The sequence below is a fragment of the Psammomys obesus genome, unplaced genomic scaffold (assembly GCF_907164565.1).
Source record: "Psammomys obesus unplaced genomic scaffold, mPsaObe1.curated_primary_1811, whole genome shotgun sequence".
NCBI lineage: Eukaryota > Metazoa > Chordata > Mammalia > Rodentia > Muridae > Psammomys > Psammomys obesus.
The window spans coordinates 2,501,676-2,521,313 of NW_026591497.1; positions in this window are offsets into that span (position 1 = coordinate 2,501,676).

The following is a 19,638-nucleotide window of genomic DNA, read 5'->3' on the forward strand; positions in this document are numbered from 1 at the left end:
TGTGTGTGTGGCTGGAATGTCTCAGAATCAGGAATTCTGCCTCTGCATCTCCTGCCTGGCAACGAACATTTGGATTGATCTGGGAACCAATCTGATGACAGGATGCTGAGAACACAGATAGTATTAACCATGTCCCATTGCATTAGCTTGATTCTCTTGTGAATTTAATCACATACACCCCCAGGTAATAGTGCATTACCAATGGAAACCATGGTAGTAACTAAAGGTGTCTTGGTAAAGGATGTGGTCCATTAATACTCTTAATGGACATCATATTTTCATGATTCTCTGTGCATGACATGGCAACTGTATCTTCTATGAGATGTCTAACGTTGGAGCATCAGGATCAGGTAGCTGTTGGCCACGTACTTTTTGCGTTATTTGCTGAGGTGCAGCTTGCTTTCCAGGCCATTGTAACTGCACTCATTGATAGAAATAATTGATCAGACACATAGTGGGATTTCATCATCTTCTAGCTCCTTGTGGGAGGAAAAGAGCTCAGACAGAGGCTATGCACTAACCTGTAGAATCAAAGAGAAGGGGTTGGGACTGGTGACTGTTATTTCTAATCTTACATTGGGGCACAGGCTCATTGATGCAGCTGGAGCCTTGTACTGGGTTCTTAACCTACTATAGTCAGAAAACAAGAGGTTTAAATGTACTCATGTGAAGTTATTTTCTTTTTGTTTTTTTTAGCTTTTTAAAAATTTTTTTATTAATTACACTTTATTTATTTTGTATTCCTCCATAAGCCCCTCCCTCCTCCCCTCCTGATCCCAACCTCCCTCCCCTTTCTGCATGCATGCCACTCCCCAAGTCCACTGATAGGGGAGGTTCTCCTCTCCTTTCTGATCTTAGTCTAGCAGTTCTCATCAAAAGTGGCTGCATTGTCCTCTACTGTGGCCTGGTAAGGCTTCTCCCCCCTCAGGGGGAGATGATCAACGAGCAGGCCAATCAGATTATGTCAGAGGCAGTCCCTCTTCCCATTACTATGTAACCCACTTGGACACTGAACTGCCATGGGCTGCATCTGTGCAGGGGTTCTAGGTTATCTCCATGAATAGTCCTTGGTTGGAGTATGAGTCTCTGGGAAGTTCCCTGTGTTCAAATTATCTTGTTCTGTTGCTCTCCTTGTGGATTTCCTGTCCCCTCCAGCTCTTACTATTTCCCACTTACATAAAATTCCATGCCCTCTGCCCATCAGTTGGCCATCAGGCTCAGCATCTGCTTTGACAGTCTATACTGCAGAGGCTTTCAGAGGCCCTCTGTGGCAGGTTCCAAGGTTGTTTCCTGTTTTCTTCTGGCTTTCAGAGGCCCTCTATAGCAGGTTCCTAGGTTGTTTCCTATTTTCTTTTCTTCTCATGTCCATCCTCTTTGCCTTTCAGGATGGGGATTGAACATTTTAGTTAGGGTCCTCTCTTTTGCTTAGTTTGTTTAGATGTACAGATTTTAGTGGGTTTATTCTATGTTGTATGTTTATATGAGTGAGTATATACCATGCATGTTTTTTTTTTTGCTTCTGGGACAACTCACTCAGGATGATCCTTTCCAGGTCCCACCATTTACCTGCAAATTTCATGATTTCCTTATTTTTCATTGCTGAGTAATACTCCATTGTATAGATGTACCACAGTTTCTGCATCCATTCATTAGTTGAGGGGCATCTGGGCTGTTTCCAGCTTCTGGCTATTACAAATAAAGCTGCTACAAATATGGTTGAGCAAATGTCCTTTTTATGTACTTGAGCCTCTTTTGGGTATATGCCTAGGAGTGGTATGGCTGGATCTTGAGGCAGCGCTATTCCTAGTTGTCTGAGAAAGCGCCAGATTGATTTCCAGAGTGGTTGTACAAGTTTACATTCCCACCAGCAGTGGAGAAGGTTTCCCCTTTCTCCACAACCTCTCCAGCATGTGTTGTCACTTGAGTTTTTGATCTTGGCCATTCTCATGGGTGTAAGGTGAAATCTCAGGGTTGTTTTGATTTGCATTTCCCTAATGGCTAATGAGGTTGAGCATTTCTTTAAGTGCTTCTCTGCCATTCGATATTCCTCTACAAAGAATTCTCTGTTTAGCTCTGTTCCCCATTTTTTAAGTGGATTACTTGGTTTGCTGCTTTTCAGCTTCTTTAGTTCTTTATATAAACTGGATATGAGTCCTCTGTCAGATAAAGGTTTGGTGATGATTCTTTCCCAATCTGTAGGCAGTCGCTTTGTTTTGATGATGGTGTCCTTTGCTTTACAGAAGCTTTTCAATTTCATGAGGTCCCATTTATTGATTGTTGCTCTTAGAGCCTGTGCTGTTTGTGTTCTGTTCAGGAAGTTTTCTCCTGTACCAATGAGTTCTAGGGTATTCCCCAGAATATTTTATTTATTTATTTATTAGAAAATTTTTTTTCTAGCTGATTTAGTGTGTCTGGTTTTATGTTGAGGTCTTTGATCCACTTGGACTTTAGTTTTGTGCAGGGTGATAAGTATGGATCTATTTTCATTTTTCTACATGTAGACATCCAGTTGGACCAGCACCATTTGTTGAAGATGCTATCTTTTTTCCATTGTATGGTTTTGGCATCTTTGTCAAAGATCAGGTGTCCGTAAGTGTGTGGGTTTATTTCTGGGTCTTCTGTTCGATTCCATTGATCCACCATTCTGTTTCTATGCTAGTACCATGCAGTTTTTATAACTGTTTCTCTATAGTACAGCTTGAGATCAGGGATGGAGATACCTACAGAAGATCTTTTATTGTAGAGGATTGTTTTAGAAATTCTCGGTTTCTTGTTATTCCATACGAAGTTGAGAATTTTTCTTTCCAGGTCTGTAAAGAATTGTGTTGTCAATTTGATGGGACTTGCATTAAATCTGTAGATTGCTTTTGGTAAGATGGCCATTTTTACTATGTTAATCCTGCCAAGCCATAAGCATGGGAAATCTTTCCATCTTCTCATATCTTCCTCTAATTCTTTCTTCAGAGACTTGAAATTTTTTTCATACAAGTCTTTGACTTGCTTGGTTAGGGTTACACCAAGGTACTTTATGTCATTTGTGGCTATTGTGAAGGGTGTTGTTTCTCTAATTTCTTTCTCAGCCCTTTGGTCTTTTGTATACAGGAGTGCTACTGTTTTTTTTTGAGTTAATTTTGTATCCGGCCACTTTGCTGAAGGTGTTTATCAGCTGTAGGAGTTCCCTGATAGAGTTTTTGGGGTCGCTCATGTATACTATCGTATACTATCATATCATCTGCAAATAGAGATAATTTGACTTCTTCCTTTCCCATCTGTATCCTCTTGATCTCCTTCAACTGTCTTATTGCTCTAGCAAGGACTTCCAGAACTATGTTGAAGAGATATGGAGAGAGTGGGCAGCCTTGTCTTGTCCCTGATTTCAGTGGGATTGCTTTAAGTTCCTCTCCGTTCAGTTTGATGTTGGTTATAGGCTTGTTGTATATTGCCTTTACTATGTTTAGATATGTGCCTTGTATCCCTGATCTCTCCAGTACTTTAAACATGAATGGATGTTGGATTTTTTCAAATGCCTTTTCAGCATCTAGGGAGATTATCATGTGGTTTTTTCTTTCAGTTTGTTAATATGTTGGATCACATGGATGGATTTCCATATATTGAACCACCCCTGCATACCTGGGATGAAGCCTACTTGGTCATAGTGGATAAGATCTTTGAAGTGTTCTTGGATTCGGTTTGCAAGTATTTTGTTAATTATTTTTGCATCAATGTTCATAAGGGAGATTGGCTTGAAATTCTCTTTCTTTGTTGCGTCTTTGTGAGGTTTAGGTACCAAGGTGACTGTGGCTTCATAGAATGAGTTTGGTAATATTCCTTCTGTTTCTATTTTGTGGAATAGCTTGAAGAGAATTAGAGTTAGCCCTTCTTTGAAGGTCTGGTAGAATTCTGCACTGCAGCCATCTGGTCCTGGGCTTATTTTGGATGGGAGACTTTCGATGACTGCTTCTATTTCTTTGGGGGATATAGGACTATTTAATTGATTTACCTGGTCCTGATTCAGCTTTGGTAAGTCAAATCGATCAAGAAAATTGTCCATTTCATTTAGATTTTCAAAATTTGTGGCATATAGACTTTTGAAGTAAGTCCTAATGATTGTTTGGATTTCCTTAGTGTCTGTAGTTATGTCCCCCTTTTCATTTCTGATTTTGTTAATTTGGGTGGTGTCTCTCTGCCTTTTATTTAGCTTGTCTAAGGGTTTTCTCGATCTTTTTGATTTTCTCAAAGAACCAGCTCTTGCTTTCATTGATTCTTCGAATAGTTTTATTTGTTTCTAATTGATTGATTTCAGCCCTGAGTTTGATTATTTCCAGCCATCTCCTCCTTTTTGGTGTGTCTGCTTCTTCTTTTTCTAGGGTTTTTAAGTGGTCCATTAAGTTGCTTGAATGAGCTGTCTCGAATTTCTTCTTGAAGGCACTTAGTGCTATGAACTTTCCTCTTAGCACTGCTTTCATTGTGTCCCACAAGTTTGGGTATGTTGTGTCTTCATTTTCATTGAGTTCTAGGAAGACTTTAATTTCTTTCTTTATTTCTTCCCTGATCCAGCTGTCATTTAGTAACAAGTTGTTCAATTTCCATGTGTGTGTAGGCTTTTGTCTATTTCTGTTGTTGTTGAAGTCCAGCTTTATTCCATGGTGATCAGATAAGATATAAGGGATTATTTCAGTCTTCTTTTATCTGTTGAGGCTTGCTTTGTGACCAACTATATGGTCTATTTTGGAGAAGGTTCCATAACGTGCTGAGAAGAAGATAAATTCTTTTGTGTTTGGGTGTAAAGTTCTGTAAATGTCTGTGAGGTCCATTTGATTCATGACCTCTGTCAGAGATATTGTTTCTTTGTTTAATTTCTGTTTTGTTGACCTGTCCTTTGTTGAGAGTGGGGTGTTGAAGTCTCCTACTATTAATGTGTGGGGATCTATATGTGGTTTAAATTTTATCAATGTTTCTTTAACAAATGTGGGTGCTCTTGTATTTGGGGCATAGATGTTAAGGATTGTGATGTCTTCCTGGTGGAATTTTCCCTTGATGAGTATGAAGTGTTTTTCTCCATCTCTTTATATTAATTTTGGTTTAAAGTCTATTTTATCAAATATTAGAATGGCCACTCCTGCTTGTTTCTTGGGTCCATTTGCTTGGAAAGTCGTCTTCGAACTTTTCCCCCTCAGGTAATGTCTATCTTTGTGCCTTAGATGTGTTTCTTGTATGCAACAGATTGCTGGGTTTTGTTTACGTATCCATTCTGTTAATCTGTGTCTTTTTACTGGAGAGTTGAGTCCATTGATGTTGAGAGAGATTAATGACCATTGGCTGTTAGATCCTTTGATTTTGATGTTGGCTGTGTTCATAAGGTTGTGTGCTTGGTTGCTTTTTTTTTTTTTTATTGTAGTAAGGTTAATTATTTCCTGTGTTTTCTTGACAGAAGCTAATTTTCTTGGGTTGTATTTTCCCTTCCAGTGTCTTCTGGAATGCTGGATTTCTGTGTAGGTATTGCTGAAATTTGTTTTTGTCATTGAATATCTTGTTTTCTCCGTCTATGAGGACTGAGAGTTTTGCAGGGTATAGTAGCCTGGGCTGACATCTGTGTTCTCTTAGGGTCTGCATGATATCTGTCCAGAACCTTCTGGCTTTCATAGTTTCTGTTGAAAAGTCAGGTGTGATTCTAATGGGTTTGCCGTTATATGTTACTTGGCCTTTTTCCCTCGCAGCTTTTAGTATTTTTTTCTTTGTTCTGTATACTTACTGTTTTGATTATTATGTGGCAGGAGGATTTTCTTTTCTGGTCAGATTTGTTGGGTGTTCTGTTGGCCTCATGTATCCTTATTGGGTTCTCCTTTAACTTGGGAAAATTTTCTTCAATGATTTTGTTGAAAATATTTTCTGAGCCTTGGAGAAGGAAGTCTTCTTTTTCCTCTATACCTATTATTCTTAGGTTTTGTCTTTTCATACTGTCTTAGATTTCTTGGATGGTCTGTGTCAGGAATTTTTTGGATTTAACATTTTCTTTGACAGATACATCGATTTCTTCCATTGTATCTTCTACACCTGAGATTCTTTCTTCCATTTCTTGTATTCTGTTGGTTATGCTTACCTCTGTAGTTACTGTTTTCTTCCCTAAATTCTTCCTCTCCATTATTTCCTCCATTTGTTTTTTTCTTTAATTTTTCCAGTTCTATCTTCAGGTCTTGAGTTGTTTTGTTTACTTCCTTCACCTGTCTGATTGTATTTTCCTCTTTTTCTTTAATTCCTTCAACTCTGTCTCTTTTATTTCTTTCAGTGATTTAATTATTTCTTCTCTGAAGGCCGCAAGCTGTTTGGCTGCATCTTCCCGTATTTCTTCACGGATGGCCCTAATCTGCTTGTCTTTAACTTCCTCTATTTCTGTACAGATAGCCATGATCTGTTTGGTTTTATCTTCCTCTAATTCTTTACGTATTTTATTTGTTTTCTCTATTATCCTCTTCATCAGCATAGATGTAAGGTCATCTTCTTGATTTTCTATTATGCTGCATTGTCCAGGGCTGTTTTCCCCTGGATGGCTGGGTTCATGAGATGCCATATTGCTCTGTCTTTTGTTGGTTGAGCTTTTATGCTGACCTCTACCCATTGGGCTGATTTAGGTGTTGGCTGTTAGTTTCTGTGCTTCCTGGGGTCCTGAGGTAGGGAGAATCCCCTTGGCCAGAAGATGATTTTTCCTGAAGGAGTCCTTCTCTGCTTTTTTGTTATGGTCACTGTGGCCAGTGTTTCTCAGGAATTGCCACTGCTCACCTCAGGTTTATAGCCCTGAGGAGTAGCTGTGGTTTTTGTTAGGCAGGGGGGATCTCCTCTTACCCATAGAAGTTCTCAAGACAGCTGCCCCACTGCTGGGTTTCTCGTTATAAATTTAGTGTGCTGCTGCTCACTAAATTTCCAGGTACAGTCCTCTTGAAGAACCTGCTCATTCCCTAGCTGTGGGGTTTTCTTCCAACAGGGAAACTCAGTCTGTTATCCTGGGGCACACAGTTCTGTCCGGGAAAGTGGGAGGTGCACTCAGCAAGTCTCTGGGCCAGAGGCTGATTGCTCTGCTCTGGACCTGGAGAATGTGCACCTAGGTTGAGTTGGCGCCTGAGGGCACTGCTCTGGTCTGGAGGCTGGGTGCCTCACTCTGAACCAGAAGCTGTGTGTCTCTGTCTGGGATGGTGGCTGCAGGCACTGCTCTGGTCTAGACGCTGTGGGTGCAGCCCTCTTGAAGGACCAGGGATTCCCACAGTTTTGTCAATCTAGCTAGGGATAACTGGTTGATCCTTGGCACAGTATCTGAGGGCTGCTGCAATGGCTCTCTGGCTTTTGTAGGTCTGAGGATGCAGCTGTGTGTCCCAGTGCCCTAGGGGAACTCAATAATGGCGGCTGAGCACAGCACTCCTGCCTGCATTAGAGCCTAGAGTCTGCGTGAATCCAGGAAGTCTTTTGGTGCTGGGTGTCCTGAGCGTTAGACCTTATGATCCCCTCCGCTGGAGGTTTCCTCCTGCCAGAGACACCCAGTCTTTGCTTTGGGGACCGCTGTTCTGTCTGGGGTGGCGAGTAGAACCCACAGGCACAGATGCCCGCTCGTGGCTCTGCCTTTCTGGCCTTTAACATCCTTGGCGGCTGCCTAAAATGGGTTATTTTTCCCGAGTCCTTTTCGGGGTGGGGGTGTCGGCTGTGTGCTCTGGTCTCAGACCAGTCGTTTCCCTCCCTTTAAGTTTGCACCTGACAGTGAAACACAGTCTCTGGTGCCCTGGTGCCCTGGTGCCCACAGTTCTATCTGAGGCAGCAAATCAGGCGCTTAGGCAGGGCTCTGTGCAGGAGCCTGGGTCCCTGGCTCTGGCTCTGGGCTGGCTCCTGGGGCACCTGCGGAACCCCAGTCTTTTCCAGGGGATGTCTGGGTGACCTAAGGTCGGTCCCAATCGTTTCCTGCTCTGTGGGGTTATCTGTCGACTGGAAAATCCAGTCTGTGGTGTTGTGGGCCCACAGTTCAGTCTGGGACAGTGACCAGATCACACTGGCGTGTAGCTCTGGGCTGGCGACCAAGCACCTGGCGGACCCAGGATCTCTTCTGCAGTTTCGCCGGGTGAGTTAAAGCTGATTGAATCCCCCACCGCGGGGTATCCTCTCACCTGTGAAACACAATCCCTTGTGTTTTATGCCGCGAGTTCTGATTGCTGGTCACTGTGACAATCTTGCTGTGATGCTCCTCAGAATGAGAGTCCTCCTGGCGCCACCATCTTGCCCCGCCTCTCATGTGAAATTACTATCCCTAATCTTTGACTCTTGGTAATCAAATGATCTTTTGCATTTACTCTGTATCACAAGTTTTGTCATGCCTTCTCTGTTTCTTTTCTATGATGGCTGGAGCATCCCTAGAACTCATTTATTCTCTGGGGAATCCATTATTCAGGACATTCTCGGCTAGGTCCTGTGACCTTGATTTTTATGCACTGTCCATATCCTATTTCCAGCTTTCCTACCATTTGGTGATTTGTTTCTTACCAGTATATTTCCCTGGATCCCTCATTTCAGTCTCTGCCAAGAGACCTTATGTGTTGCATTACAGCAGAGGAGATGAGGGAGGGAGGGTGGGATTGGGAGGGAATAAGGAAGGGGGCTACAGCTGGGATACACAGTGAATAAACTGTAATTAATATAAAAAATAAAAATTACCAAAAAACAGCTGCCTTTTTTCACAGTTACATATTTTATGATACACTCTTGAATGTTCTAAGTTGTTCCATACAGCCCTGACTGGTTGGCAGAGATTTCCAATTCTTTGTAGTAATTGGCTTTCTTTCTTTTTTTAAATTAATTTTTATATTTTTATATTAATTAAAATTTATTCACTTTGTATCCCAGCTGTAGCTCCCACCCTTTTCCCTCCCAATCCCATCCTCTCTCCCTCATTTCCTCCCATCGCCCTGTCCAAATCCACTGATAGGGAAGGTCCTCCTTCTCTTCCATCTGACCCTAACTTATCAGGTTTCATCAGGACTGGCTGCATTATCCTCCTCTGTGGTCTTGCAAGATTTCTACCCCCTCTCAGGGGGTGGTGGTAGTCAAAGAGCCAGCCACTGAGTTCATGTCAAAGACAGTCCCTGTTCCACTTACTAGGGAACCATCTTGGATACTGAGCTGCCTTGGGCTTCATCTAAGCAGGGGTTCTAGGTTATATCCATGAATAGTCCTTGGTTAGAGTATCAGTCTTATAAAAGACCCCTGTGCACAGCTATTTTGGTTTTGTTGCTCTCCTTGTGGAGCTCCTGTCTTTTCTTAATATACTAATTTTCATGCTTGTTTCCCCTTGCCCCATTCTTCTCCTGCAATCCACTCTAAGAGCTGTGGTCCCAGAAATTATCTTCTGTAACATCTTCCATGATGAAAAGGACATATTGCCTGCCTAAAAGGGACCATAAAACTCTCTTTGCATTATCCATATGTTTCAGAAGCAGCTCTGAATTCCTTGTTGCATGAGACTGGAATATTTATATCATGAATTCAATTTGAAAATGTCATATGTCTTATAATATATAAAGCATTTTAATATTACATATATGGGTTTAAGGGCTGGTGAGGTGGCTTAGCAGGTGAAGATACTTGCCACAAACTGTGGTAACCAGAGTGTGTTCTCTGGAACTCATATGGTAGAAGAAGACAACTGATCAGTTAAACTTGCCCTCTGACAATGTGCTCTCTCTCTCTCGCTCTCTCCTGTCTCGCTCTTCATCTCTCATTAGATAAGAAAATTATTTTTAAGTGAAAGATTTAAGCATGAATAACACAATTTAGCCAAGCAATAACCCCAGAAAATGCCAGCTTAATGAATAACCGAGCCAGAATTGTCCCCACAGAGCACACGACAGAGGGTATCTGGGTAGATGTCAACACATTGATATTGACAAAAACACATTTCATTCAAGGTGCCTTTCTGAGATGTAGTCACTGTGCTGAGAAATGCCCTGTACAAAAAGCCACTCTGTGGTTTTCATCTGTTCTATGAGAGAAACACTGTCTAAGAAATGGAGAGAGAAAAGCCACCATTGACAGTTCAGGGAGGTGGAGACTGTGGGCTGCATTGCTTGAGCACAGTTCCAACCTAGCAAGGAAAGAGAAGTTTGAATTTAGGATCCCAGAGGCAGCAGCAGGCTTTGAACACACCCAGAAAACTCAACTTCAAAGTTTTTTTTGCTTTCATAGAATCAAGGACAAAAGTAACAATAGCACCATAATAACCAAAGAAACTCATATATGGCATTGGGGGGGGGGTAGTTTAAAAGTCTCTCCTTATTTACATTGAAATGTTAGTATTTACTATTTAGAAACAGTAATCATATTTTATTGTCTTATTTTCAGAATAAAACTGAAATATTTAGAAGGGGATATGATATATGTAGAATTAAGTTTAACATAGCATCTGTGTTGGGTAGATCAAAGTTATTTAAAAGTGAATTATTATTTTGTAAAAATATGAGACAATCATTTCACAAAGTTTCCATGGTCCTTGATGATGGCAACTTGTTTAATTCTCACCTGTTAACTGTTATTGTGGTGTATGCCTCAGATGTAAGTGAACATTTCCATTAGTGCTCATGTTGCTGCTTTGTAACTGTAATTTTGCTACTGGTTATGAATAATAATATAACATAACTGTCTTTTCTAATGGCCTTAGACACCCCCTGTGAAAGGTTCATTTGACTCTCCAAAGGTTGAGATCCACTGGGATAAAATAAGTAAGTGTAGGAAAGAAAATTTATTTTTAGGTTACACAACTACAGCACAGAATTCTGATATGAATCTTAGAAAAGTAGGATAGCTCTGCATGGGACACTATCATTTCTACTGTAATCCCTTAATGGATCATATAGAAGCTGTAGACCTTGTGAGATTACCATTGGTCTGATGCCACAGTGAGCTAGCTGCTGGTCATGTATTTGTTGCATTTAGAAGGGTTTGTGGCATCCTCATTCTGTGTGACAAAGGTACACTCTGCCTTATAGGCCACAGTGTTTGGATAGAAGTCAGTGATCTGACACATACAGTGATCTTGTTGACTTGGAGCTCCTTAAAAGATGGTGAAGAACAGAATGATAGAGGAGTCTTTTTGAGCTTCCCAATAATATGACCATCGTGAAGGATTAGAGACATTTTTGTGGCTGTTAAACTCAGTGTGTGAATAAGACTCCATTTGGAGCTCTGGGTTGAAGAACTCATGACATTCAGTATAGGCTAAACTTCCTCTGATTGTTCTCAATATTCTGAAGATTTCTTGGTCTGTATATAACTTCCTGAGACTATTGTACATTTTGGTCTTTCTTACATGCCATTTGTCATGTCTATGCATAACAAGAAGAAAGAGCAATAATATAGACAAAGGAGATTTTTTTTTAACTTTTAGAAAATCAAAAAAAGGAGACACTGTCTTAACATGGCCAGCCTGGTCATTTCTGCCAAACATCCAATATTGTGACAAAAGTTCATTAAAAAATGTCTAAGTTTCCCCCCAAATCATGGTTGCAGCCTTTGGCTGCAGCTGTGCTAGGGGCATGCCTAAACATATCTGTCTTCATGACAGGATGTTGATCTCACTGAAGATGATTGGTGTTGGATGTCTTTCCTTGAAAATACTACCTGTCTTTGGAATTAGCCTCTTCAAATTTAACTGACACTTTTCAAGCTCTGTACAGAAGAGCAACTTTTCAAGAAATACAGAAGCAAAGAGCTGCCTCGCACAACAGCCTAGGAAGGTCTTGGGCTGTGGGAGGAATAGGAAAAGAATCCCAGCACCAGCAGCTCTGCTCTAGTATCTGCAGACTGGATGGGAACCAGAGTGAAGTGTAGAACCCACAGTTTCCAATAGCCTAGAACACTCATTTAAGCTACCTTTCAACTTCTTAAAGACAAAAAAATAAATAAAGCTGTATTTACTGAAATACAGTAGAGAGTTTGTTCAGTGAAACACAAAATAAAACTAGGAACACAGTAAAATATGAGAGCAATGAACAAACACCTTTTAATATTAACTTTAAATATTCATGGTTTCAACTTTAATCAAAAGACACAGATTAGTTGAATAGATTAAGAAACAAAATCCAACAGAAGGGGGATCAATGGAACCGAATAGAAGACCCAGAAATAAACCCACACACGTATGAATACTTGATTTTTGACAAAGCAGCCAAATCCATTCAATGGAAAAAAGACAGCATCTTCAACAAATGGTGCTGGTCCAACTGGCATGTCTACATGCAGAAAAATGAAAATAGATCCGAACTTTTCACCCTGCACAAAACTAAAGTCCAACTGGATCAAAGACCTCCACATACAACCAGATACTCTAAATCAGTTAGAAGAAAAAGTGGAGAAGAGCTTAGAAGTCATTGGTACGGGAGACAACTTCCTGAACAGAATACCAACAGCACGGACTCCAAGAGCAACAATCAATAAATAGGACGTCATAAAACTGAAAAGCTTCTGTAAAGCAAAAACACTGTCGTCAGAACAAAACGACAGCCTACAGACAGGGAAGGGATCTTCACCAACCCTATATCTGACAGAGGGCTGATATCCAGAATATACAAAGAACTAAAGAAGTTATAAAGCAATAAATCAAGTAATCCAATAAAAAATGGGGTATGAAAAAATGGGGTACAGAGTTAAACAGAGAATTCTCTGTTGAGAGAGAAATACAGAATGGCAGAGAAACACTTATAGAGATGCTCAACATCCTTAGCCATCAGAGAGATGTAAATCAAAACGACCCTGAGATTTCACCTTTCACCCATCAAAATGGCTAAAATAAAAAACTCAAATGATAACACATAGTTGAGAGGTTGTGAAGAAAGGGGAACCCTCCCCCATTGCTGGTGGGAATATAAACTGGTACAACCACTTCAGAAATCCATCTGGTGCTTTCTCAGGCAATTAGGAATAGTGCTTCCTCAAGACCCAGATGCACCACTCCTAGGCATATATCCAAAAGTTGCTCAAGTACACAACAAGGACATTTGCTCAACCATGTTTGTAACAGCTTTATTTGTAATAGCCAGAACCCAGAAACAACCCAGATCCATCAATGGAGGAATGGATACAGAAATTGTGTTTTATTTTTTTTACTTTTTTTAATTAATTACACTTTATTCATTTTGTATCCCCCCATAAGCCCCTCCCTCCTCCCCTCCCGATCCCACCCTTCCTCCCTTTTCTGCATGCATGCCCCTCCCCAAGTCCACTGATAGGGGAGGTCTTCCTCTCCTTCTTTCTGATCTTAGACTATTAGTTCTCATCAGAAGTGGCTGCATTGTCATCTTTACACAATGGAATACAACTCAGCAATCAAAAACGAGGGAATCATGAAATTTGCAGGCAAATGTTGGGATCTAGAAACGATCATTCTGAGTGAGGTATCCCAGAAGGAGAAAGACACACATGGTATATACTCACTCATATAGTCCTATAAGATATGATAAACATAATGAAATCTATACACCTAAAGAAGATAAACAAGAAAGAGGACCCAGGGTAAGACGATCAATCCTCACTTAGAAAGGCAAATGGTATGGACATTGGACATAGGAAAAAACAAGCAACAGGACAGGAGCCTACTGCAGAGGGCCCCTGAAAGACTCTACTTGCAGTGAATCAAAGCAGATACTAAGACTCATAACCAAACCTCTGGCAGAGTGCAGGGAATCATGTGAAAGAAGGGGGAGTTAGTATGACATGGAGAGATAGGAGTTCCACAAGGACCCAATATATCTGGGCACAGCGGTCGTTTCTGAGACTGATACTCCACCAAGGATCATGCATTGATATATCCTAGAACCTCTGCTCAGATGTATCCCGTGGTAGCTCAGTAACCAATTGGTTTTCCCTAGTAAGGGGAACAGGGACTATTTCTGACAGGAACTCAATGGTAGGCTCTTTGACCTCCCCACACCCCGAGGGAGGAGCATCCCTGCTAGGCCACAGAGGAGGACTTTGCAGCCAGTCCTGATGATGCCTGATAAAACAGGGTCATATGAAAGCGGAGGAAGTCCTCCCCTATCAGTGGACTTGGAAAGGGGAAGGGAGGAGATGAGGGAGGGAGGGTGGGTTTGGGAGGGAATGAAGGAGCAGGATACAGCTGGGATACAGAGTTAATAAAATGTAACTAATAATAAAAATACAAAAAGAAACAAACTCCATTTTCAGATATATATATGATAAAGAAACAAGAAGGGATAATTCCAGCATTCAAAACAGTATAGGTTTATAGTATTTGTGGGTATATGAAGACAACATTAATCTTTTCTGATGTAAATGATTGTCCAACATCTCTTTTTAAAGTTGATTTTGTGGGCATTGTAGTTATTATTGTTGTATAACTATGGTGGAATATATACAAAAAAGACAACTGTTCAAGATCCACTCCAGAATTTCGTATGAGGGGATAGTTATGCTGTCATAGGAAATTTAAATAAGTTAATAAATTATTCAGTGTTAGTTAATGGGAACATTGCCATGTCTCTGTTCCTGATGTTCAGCATCCTCAGTAGTAAAAACATGTAACAAAAGGAGGGTTGCAGATAGGACTCAGTGGATATTGGCTTTGCCCTCAGCAGAGCTACTGGTGGCAGTGTTCCAATAGCCTAAAACTCACTGAGATATGATATCCAACTTCATTTAAATATCTTTTCTGCCTGAGGCAATCCCTTCCAACTTTGGGTTACAGAAAGTATTTCTGTGAGTTAGAACCAGACAAATGCTGTAAGATACAAGTTTCTTCTGTCTTGGAGACTGGGAGTTGTATTGCTGTGGCCAGGATCAAGCCTTACTTTTTTCCCTTTCCTATCTCTTTGCTCCATTGCTGAGGATGTCTGTGTATTTTCAGACCATGTCACTTGAGCTGATTGACTTACCAGGAGCTCTGGCACAGGCACCTGCCGTGTCCCCTGTGAGCAACAATGTTTTCTATGGGATGTGAGCATGATGGACTAACCATGCTGGATAAGCCCTGGACCAAGGAAGGCAGACTTGTGACTTGTGTTAACCATCATGGCTAACATCAGTCTAATGTACACTGTGGATGAAATTACAAACGTAAGGACATGGACCAATGGAGAAACTTGTGGCCAAGCTGAGACTTCCTGAACACCTGGCCTTGCTGGCAGTTCTCTGACCACACCCTGCTTTGCCTTGCATGACTTGAGTCTAGTCCTGAATTCAATTCTGAAACTGCTTCTCTTAATCAGAGTTTGTGAGTACTAATCTTGGGGCCATTTCTAAATTGATTTTTCCAAGGCTTACACTCACTTAGGCAGACAATGTCCAGACTCTATAACAACTTTATTCATGCTCTATCCCTAACCTGATATAATTTTATTCTTTTGAATTTTATGTAATATATTTTGATCACAGTTGCCCATTCCCCATCTCTTCACAGATACTTATCTCCACACCCATCCATCTCTAAGCCCCACCCCTCAGTGTGTGTATGTGTATGTGTGTGTCTTGAAAGCAGAAAGAGAAATAACAAAAACAATTAAAAATCATTTTAAAAGCACAACACACAGGAAACCATAAAAACACAAAATTAAAAACCACAATGTACAAGCAAAAGATCTGTAGATAAAGAATTCACAAAACTTTATGAGACAAAATATCTACAAAATCACCACTGAGTTTCTTTTGTGTTGGTCAGCTACTGCTGGTATGTGATCAAGCCTTAAGTGTGGCTTACAAAGTCTCTCAGTGAGATTCTATTGGAGAAAATTATTTTTGTGCATGTAGCTGTCAACTGGAAATAGATTTTTGACTAGCTATTGACAGGTGTTGTTCACATTCTCCTCTGTGTGCTAAGATCCCATCTGAAGTGAACCTGTGTGGTCCCTGTGAATGCTGTCACAGTATGAGAGCTCATTTGTGCGCCAGTCCTGTTGTGCCCGGAAGACGGTTTCCTTTGTGTCACTCATCCCCTCCAGATGTTACAATCCTTCTGCCTCCTCTTCTCTGAGCACTAAGGAGAAAGTTTTGATGAAGACATCCCACTTAGATTTGAGTATTGTGAAGTCTTGCACTCTCTGCACATTGATCTCTTGTGAGTCTCCATACTAGTTTCTATCTACTGCAACAGGAAGCTTCTCTAAGGAGGGCTGAGTAAGACACCAATCTATGGGTATAGCAGAATGTCATTAGGAGTTATTTTATTTCTGTGTTCTTTTAGGAGAACAATATTATTTGTTTTTCCCCTAGGCCCATGGCCTATTCAGTGTCAGTGTCTTCATCACCTATACAGTGTCAGGCATGGATTCTATCTTGTGAAATGGGCCTTAAATGTAAGCAGAGAGTAGTTGGTTACTCTCACAATGTTTGTTGCCCTAACATACACAGGCTGTTGTACCAGATTTTGTAGCAGGGTTGATGTTTAACTTTCTCCCCTGATAGCATTCATAGTACCTTCCATTACCATAAACACTAATCAGTAGGGGTAAAGGCTCTATTTATTCATAAGCATCTCTACCATTGAGATATATAAGCTTGTCATGAGCAATACAGCATTACCATCCATTTGTCAAGAATAATTAAATGTCATAATAATAGTTTGAGGGTTTCCTCGGGGACCCTTTGGCCAAAAACCTCAATTATATGTAATCATCCCTGGCACTGGAAGGTTTACTTGTGGGCCAAATATGTATGGTTGGAGCATTGTCTCTACCATTTTTTGATGGCCCCATTTATATTTCTTCCATATATGTACATATTTTGAGAGGTCTATACGGTAATTGGTTTCTATATAACTTCTAAAATGGCTTTTTGTGTTAGTTCTTCCTCCTTATATTCCCTTTCTCATCTATTGCCTGTTCTCATTTAATCCTCCTGTTTCCATCTTTCCCTTGCTTCCCCATGACTATGTATGTATTCTATTCACCTTTCCTTGGAATATCCTTTCTTTCTACTTATTTCTTTACATCTATACACTGTTGTTATACAGACTGGAGAATACCTATCAAAGGCTCAAAAGCTAACATCCCTCTTATATAGCAGCTAACACCCCAGGAGTTTCCAGGATTTCCTCTAAGTATACTGAAAAACCCAAGAAGTTAAAAATTGTGTATTGAAAAAAATAAGCCAAAGTGATAACAGAAATCGATAATGGTATATTTTATTTATCATTGATTGGAATCTGAAGAACAAATCACATAGGTGAAGTGAGATTCCTTCCTTACAGCCATTCAACTTCAGGTATCCAGGGTTGGGTCAAGTCTTATCCATAGTGCTATCTTCACGGGTTACCTGGCAGCTGTATCTTTTATGAGATATCCATAGTTCCAGTGTCAGGGTCAGGTAGCTTCTAGCTATGTACTCAGTGTTGTTTGCAGGGATATTAGAAAGAAATGGCATCTGCATTTTGGATCACCATCACAGCACGTGGTGGAAACCATTCACCAGATAGACAAATGTAGATTTCTTTGTATAAAGCTCCTTAAAGGAGAAGAGAATAGAATGACTGGGGGTTGCCCTTGGCTGACCTAAGAAGTAAAAGATGGGCAAGAATCAGAGACGTTGTCTGCCCCAGGCTTGGACTGATACATAGGCCTAACGCTGAAGGAGAGACTTTGCTATGATTTCCTCCTGAACTCTGAGCAGAAGTAGTATCAGTGAAAGTTATTTACCTGAATGATGTTCTTCAATTCTTGGATCTGGTGGGTCACTTTCCACTTTGCAGCTAGTCAGACTCTGGCATAGTCTTTAAATACTTACCACTCTCTGCTCCTCCTTCATATTAACTGGAGAAGCCTTGGGAACTTACCTTTGCTATGGACAATTCTTCCTGGACATTCCATTCCAGGCCCTCCATTCTGAATCTTCATTTGGTATCTTTGATTTCTGAATCTAGGTTCTTTGTATGTGGAGAGATTAGCTTGTTTCTTAGGCACTGACTTATTCCCTTCATTCCAGACTTTGCTCACAGTGAACCCTTTGCAACATTGTAGAGAAGACTTGGCAGGCCCTGAGCACTGAGGACTAGTTCCATTGAGATCAGAGCTTTGTGTGTGGGGGGGACTAGAGAGAGAGAGTTCAACAGTTAAGAGGCTCTTCCAGAAGACCCAGGTTCAATTCCCAGTACCCACATGGCAACTCACAACTGTCTGTAATTCCAAGAGCCAATACCCTCACACAGAAACACACACAGACACCAATGCCCATAAAATAGAAATAAAGAAATGAAATTATTAAAAAGACTGCAGGCTCTCAGAGAATCTGATAATAAATTTTTAAAAAAAGGAAAGAAAAAGAGATCAGAGCTTCTTTTTGCCTCCCTTAGGCTTTTAATACATGTCAAAGCAGAGAAAATTCATATATAAGGAGAACCAAGCAGGAAGATGTCATTAGGGATAATATTCCAAAAATAAGAATCCTGTGATGAGGGATCTGAGGCATGTTTATGTGGCCATGTGTGTGTCCCTGAGGAGTAAATAACACGCTCTGTCTTGAAGATGGAGTGGTGTGATGGTGAGGATCCATATGTAGACAAGCAGAGAAAAGGCCCTAATGTGGCCTAAGGCAGGGAGGCTTTCAAGAATCCTAATTATTTTAACCAAATATTTCAGAGAACTAGGTATTCTCCTTGTTAATTCCTTATCATATTAAAAAAAATAAAGAATGAGCATTGTTATGCAAGCTTGTAATACCAGGACTTAGAAGAAGAATGTGGGAAGATTTTAATTGAGTCCATTATGAAGTTTTGGCTGGATAGAGAGATCCTGTTCAAAGAAAAGGAATGAAAGGAAGAAAGACAGAAAATTGAAAAAAAATGGTGAAATGAAGTGGCTTACCATAGAAAGGAGGAGCATTAAGAACATTAGACTCTGTCTGTCTCTAGAATGAGAGTCTCGTCCTGTTTAGAGAATACCAGAGACTCAGAAGCCTACATCTCCACACCATGTCCTCCCATCCCCCATCTCCTACGTCCTATGTTGGCAAACTAGATGTTTGCCAAGAGGATATGTAGTTAATCTGACTTCTAAACATTTACTATTTCATTATAGACCAGTACCACTCTCAGCCTTGGTCAGAACAGCTTTCTCCCCCCAGTGGGTGAGGGTCAATGCCAGGACTCAACTCTTCAAAGTGTCTAGAGGTAGAAGAACTGTGAAAGTTGAAGGATAGGGAGGATGTGGTGGTTTTATGAATATCACATGGACATTACAATCATGAAAATATGGCAGCTGGAATCGAGGCTCGAAAACATACATAGATAAGTACATACATACATACATTCATATAACATACATACACATACAGAGAAAGGACAGACATGTGGTCAAGAATGAAATCTGTTGGCAAGAATGAGGAGGTCATTTGGAGCAGGTCGAAAGCTCAGACAGAGGAAATTAGTAAAATCACAATGCATACAAGTATTTATGTTGTCAATTTTAAATAAATTAAAACTAAACACCATGTAAGCAAGGAGTAATTCTGTGATAATTTCGTTAGAGAATAGTAAGAAATATGGTAGTATGGGTTCTAGTCCTTGCACCACGGAGGTTGAGTGATGGAGTTCAAGGCCTGTGTAGGTTACAAAGTAAACATTTATTTTAAAAAGAAGCAAGAGTTTCTTTTCTCTGTGTTTTAAACTTT